The sequence below is a fragment of the Protopterus annectens genome, chromosome 1.part0, assembly GCF_019279795.1.
Source record: "Protopterus annectens isolate FY-2018-M chromosome 1.part0, PAN1.0, whole genome shotgun sequence".
Classification (NCBI taxonomy): Eukaryota; Metazoa; Chordata; order Ceratodontiformes; family Protopteridae; genus Protopterus; species Protopterus annectens.
The window spans coordinates 974,083,938-974,089,937 of NC_056725.1; the positions used below are offsets into that span (position 1 = coordinate 974,083,938).

The 6,000-nt window shown below is 39.5% G+C and overlaps 1 protein-coding gene across 1 annotated transcript in view; it reads right to left on the bottom strand.

The window, feature by feature from the left end:
- Positions 1-2,482, bottom strand: part of ABRACL (ABRA C-terminal like) — an 86,620-nt gene extending 84,138 nt beyond the window's left edge. The window contains exon 1 of the mRNA XM_044064687.1: positions 2,375-2,482. The gene's annotated coding sequence lies outside the window, so the exon portion shown is untranslated. The remainder of the gene's footprint in view (positions 1-2,374) is intronic.
- Between the last annotated feature and the right edge of the window lie 3,518 nt (positions 2,483-6,000).

Sequence of the window (6,000 nt, forward strand, 5' to 3'; positions counted from 1 at the left end):
ACTCTGTAGTTATTGACATTCTTTATTAACTGTAATACACCATCTTTTCTACCAAAAATTGCCAGTTTTAGGAAGAATTGAGAGTGAGTGAATACAGAGAAGGTCAGAATGAGTTGCATTGTGTCTTTGTAGACTTGGAGAAAGCATATGACAGAGTGCCTGGAGAGGAGTTGTGGTATTGTATGAGGAAGTCAGGAGTGGCAGAGAAGTATATAAGAGTGGTACAGGATATGTACGAGGGTAGTGTGACAGTGGTGAGGACTGCAGTGGGAGTGACAGATCCTTTTAAGGTGGAGGTGGGATTACATCAAGGATCAGCTCTGAGTCCTTTCTTATTTGCAGTGGTGATGGACAGGTTGACAGATGAGATCAGACAGGAGGTCCCATGGACTATGATGTTTGCAGATGACATTGTGATCTGTAGTGAGAGTAGGAATCAGGTTGAGGAGACTCTGGAGAGGTGGAGATATGCTCTAGAGAGCAGAGGAATGAAGGTCAGCAGGGCTAAGACAGAATATATGTGTGTAAATGAGAGGGAGGGTAGAGGAATGGTGAGGATGTAGGGAGTAGAGTTGGTAAAGGTGGACGAGTTTAAGTACTTGGGATCAACAGTTCAGAGTAATGGTGAATGTGGAAGAGAGGTGAAGAAGAGAGTACAGGCAGGGTGGAATGGGTGGAGAAGAGTGTCAGGAGTGATTTGTGACAGATGGGTACCAGTAAGAGTGAAAGGGAAGGTCTACAAGAGGGTAGTGAGACCAGCTATGTTATATGGGTTGGAGACAGTGGCATTGACAAAAAGGCAGGAGTCAGAGCTGGATGTGGCAGAGTTAAAGATGTTAAGATTTGCACTTGGTGTGACTAGGATGGATAGGATTAGGAATCAGTATATTAGAGGTCAGCTCATGTTGGACAGTTTGGAGACAAAGCAAGAGAGACGAGATTGCGTTGGTTTGGACATGTGCTGAGGAGGGATGATGGGTATATTGGGAAAAAGATGCTAAGGATGGATCTGCCAGGTAAGAGGAAAAGAGGACGGCCTAAGATAAGGTTTATGGACGTGGTGAGAGAGGACATGCAGGCAGTTGGTGTGACAGAGCAAGATGCAGAGGATAGGAAGAAATGGAAAGAGATGATCCGCTGTGGCGACCCCTAACGGGAAAAGCCGAAAGATGATGATGATGAGAGTGAGTGAATAACAACTTAAGCCAAACTCGGAAGAAATTCAGGAGTATGCCTGTTGCCCAATACTTATACATGCATAAGACCGGTCATATTAATTTTGGAACTGTTTAAAAAAACTCCATTGAAGAGTTGCCCTATAAACACACCTTTGCTGGGGGAGGGGGATTTGCAAGACTCTGTTTTCATATTATCCTTTTGTAAAGACATGCATTTCTTTCTACAGTAGTTGGTGGGGTTACCACCTGTCCCACTTTGGGCAGTTGTGTCCTGGAAAAAATGGCAAATGTCCTGAGATGTGAAGACAAAATATATTTCTTAAGTTTTCTGTAATAGTTGCATACAACTGTTATTTGTATCTGGAACACATAAATATTACATGAAATAGCAGAAGCAACTAAAATGCTACAAAATAAGCTTTTAGTTTGGCAAAAAAGTGGAAGTTCTGTCCTTTGCACTGGCCGGGGTATGTTTTGTCCTGCAAAATCTCACACTTCTAAAAAAATGTCCCACTTTAGGCATTTGAAAGGAGAGACGGTACGGTTTACAGCATCAACCATGAGCGGTTTTGTATAGCCAAATCCAAACGATAATTTAATTAAGAGAACAGATCTACCACTCTGTGCTAGTGTGTGGGCGGGGTCGGGCACGTTTAGATTTAATTGAAAATGACCACTTTTACTTATTTCTCAAGTGGTTTTAGTTTTAAATTTAAAAACTGCATAGCCGCACTTAAAAGCCGTAGATAGCGTTTTACCTACCGTCATAATCAATAAGGGGAGGGGGGGACTTGCCCGCTTTTGTTGCTAAATCCACGTGATGCGATAGTGCCGGTGCGGAAGTAAGCCTAGTAACCAACACCTTCCTTCAATTCCTTAAACACCGATTTAGTCGAAGTAAACCAGTAGTGATCGTTGTCCAGTTACTGTTGCAAATACATCTCACCCGTGAACGATGCATACGAGCCTTTAAGTACCTGTTTAGAAATGTGGTTACACAAGCCCATAATCAATGGCATACCCAAGGTGACCAGTACATGCAAGACTGTCATGAGACTTAGGATTAGTAAATTAATCTACCGCACACTAAATTAATCTGAGGCAGTTTTAAACGAAAACGCAGTTCACAACCTGCCATCTGCATTGCACTTCGCTTACAATAGGTATGCCTTAAATTAAGTAGACTTGTTACTTACTTCGTTATGGTCCTCTGTACTTAACCGCCCAAAGGATCCTGTACATGCACTTCAATATAAATTCAGGAAGTAGCCTGATTGAGGAAGTGTTCAAAAATATCAAGAACAAGTCTCACCATGTAGTGAAAATTATTGCTAGTGACTCAGGGAAGAGCCTGCGGAGGCGTCATTCCAAAAGTAGCTTCATTATTTCCAGCTGCTGGAGACTTGTTAATCTATATGCCAGTGAGAATAGTATTTTTTTTAGATATGATATTTTAGGGCATACCTCACCTGTCCCCGATTTTAGGGATGTGTGTTTCTGTAATTTTTGGCCCACAGTTTTACTTCACCCTACCAATGTGTTATTTTGCGATAAAATAGTGATGACTGCAGTAAGCAAATTGTGCGGCACATTTCAAATCTTAGCTATTCTTCCAGTTTTCCGAATTCTGAGTAATGTCAATATTTTAAAACTGTCCCGATTTATGGACGCATTTATCCCTAATTAGTTTTGACTTTGTTCATGTTTGTTGGGGAAAACTGGCTGAGAGCTACTAAGGGAAACAGTAGGGATACCAGGTTTCTATTTTGTCATTTCAGGAGCTTTCCCGATTTTCCAGTAGGTATTTGGAGAGGGGACTAAAAAAATAAGGAGGGTTCCCTATTTTCTTAACTCCCCCAGCACAGCTTCAGTGCACCTTCCTGTAAGCCAGTGGACATATAAAACGAAATCTCTTTTTTTTTCTTCTCCTCTCACTGTCACTTTTTATACATAAGAGTTTGATATCTGCAGCAGCAGCAGCAGCACCGATTTAGTCGAAGTAAGCCTTAGTAGTAATCGTTGTCCAGTTACTGTTGCAAATACATCTCACCCGTGAACGATGCATACGAGCCTTTAAATACCTGTATATTTGGGGTTTACATGTATTTTTCTTGAAAAATGGAAAATCATGGTCCCTGTTTAGATTTACTTTTGGATAAATAGCTTAATGAAATCAGTGTTGTTAATATCTATACAAATATTTGTGCTGACCCTAAATTTATCCAATCTGCAGTTCCTCACATATTCTACTGCTGTGTTAGCAAATGTTAGAATTGATTAAAAACAGGGACACTTACACTGATGTACAGTTCTTAAAAATGAAATTCCATTTCCATGTGATGGAATCCTGGAATTATGCTAATGACTTTTAAGTGTAATTTATGGTCTTTACAATGATTTCATTATAATTTTATGTATAATATGCAAACTGAAGGCAGATTATTTTGTACTGAAAACTCAAAGTAAATTGACAGTGTTGTAAATAGTACATTTGAAAGGAAATACAAGTTATGATGAATCACTGCTCTGGTCTAAAATGCCAAAATCCTCAAAAATCCCATGTTTCTCAATTTGCAGATATTCCATATTTGGGGTTTACATGTATTTTTCCTGAAAAATGGAAAATCATGGTCCCTGTTTAGATTTACTTTTGGATAAATAGCTTAATGAAATCAGTGTTGTTAATATCTATACAAATATTTGTTTTATTATTATGTATGATGTATCAAGTATGAGCAAACTACTGTATAAACGAAAAGTGAAATTATGCTAATATTTCTAGGCATATTTTTAATGCATATAAACTAAGATGTTTGGCAGATTTGATAATAATGGTGCTTAAATGTTTTCAAGAGCTGCTCCGTTGCTGCTGCTGCTGCTGCTGCAGATATCAAGCTCTGTCTACCTCGTTTATATTAAGTTACCCAAAATGTTGATGCTTATGTTAAAATGTTCAGGCAACTTTGAAGCTTTTCTTCTCAGGCCTCCACTGAAAATGAGGAGTTTTGGCCCATTAGGACTTCCCTGGTTTACAAATGTCAATAAATAAATAGCCTATAAAATTCTGAATAAAGCATTTTTGTTGTCTGTGATGCCCCACCACTGCCAACAGTAATCAAGGAGCCTCAATCCTCACCACTGTCACCAGTGGGGCCGTACATTGGGAGGATGACGTTACACACACAGTATTTCCAGACGCAGCTCTCTGCATCAAGCACAATCCCCCTTAAGTGCACACAGAGACCACAGTCAGTCCGGGCCTAATTTTTCCCTCTTTCTTCAGATCCCCAATAAGACTCCCCACTGGCATAGCTATAGAGTTGAGATCTCAGCTGAGTGACCAAACCAAGACATCCAGTACCCTCTGTGTCTAACCAGTGCTTTGTGTCCCTGCCCAAATAGCTGATACACACACTCTTTGAAGTTTGATTTACACACACACACACACACACACACACACACACACACACACACACACACCTGGAAAAGGCTGACACAGATTTACTAGCTATGCCCCCTTCTGCCCAGACTAGCTGACACAGATTTACTAGCTATGCCCCCTTTTGCCCATACTATAAGGTAGTTTCCCCTGCCACCAGTCACTCTTTATTAGCTACTTTAAGGCCCTCAACAAAGAGTGTCCAATATTACTTTGTAATGTTGCTGTTAATACAAATGATAGTTTGACCACGTCTATATTAAATCAGTGAATGCTTAAAAATGCGAACGCTGATTTATCAACCCCATGTAAGCAAAAGCTTACAATCCCGAGCACTCGGAACAGCGATTTTTTCCCAGGAAAAAAAATCTCTGTTCCACAAAAAAAATAAATAAAAATAAAAACTTCAAAACATTACATAAAGTGGGGGGCTTCACCCCACACACCCTCCCTACTTAAATATACCAACTCCGAGATCGCACTACAGTGACAAAAACGGCAAAGTAATGGAGGCGGCCAAGCGATTTCTTCCCCACAGAAAGAAATCACTTATATGCCATTTCGCTATTTTGCTGTTTCATGCTTTCAAGTTTGATCAAGACGCATTCAAATGATTGCGTCTTCAATTATATAATAGGAACCCGTTTGACCAAGAGCAAGGCTATTAGGAGTGGCCTACACAGTGTCACCAAACAAATATGCAGGCACTCTCTGAACTTAAATATCTGTAGACAGATCAGCCAGAATGAAAGACCTAAATATATTTAATAATAAATAATAAAAGAACAAGAAAATACTCGGTATATAATCATAGTAACATCAGAGTTCAAAATCACAGGAAATGTTTAAAACAGCATTGCAATACAGTCTCAAAGAAAGAAAAACATTTACATTAAGCTTTGTATTCCTGACTGTATTTAAGAGGATTACTATACCCTAATAACTTACTTCAGAGCAAGGCAAATGTGTGGTGAATGAGTATTTTGGTAAGGTCCAAGACAGACTACAGAATGCTCAGTCTCTCACAGAGAGTTCTTAAATTAATATCTCATATGTTAATGCTGCAATAGCTTTCAGAATGACATAATTTCTTGTCATCTGACTCTATCCCAGGTAAACCCCCCACTGCTGAAAGCTAGCAGTATTTAGCATCCACCTGTGAAAATACATACACAAGGGCTTTTCCTCAGATCTTTGACAAATGGTGGAAGTCATAAAACAATAAAACACTTCCACATCTCAAAGCTAGTAATTATTTCTCCTTCAAGACAACACAGAGAGCTCCCTAGTATAGACATCCTGTCTCTTGCTGTCATAAAGTAATTTAATTTCAGCTATTTTTCTGAAGTTTTGCTGGAATGAAGTTAACCCCACTGTGTTCCA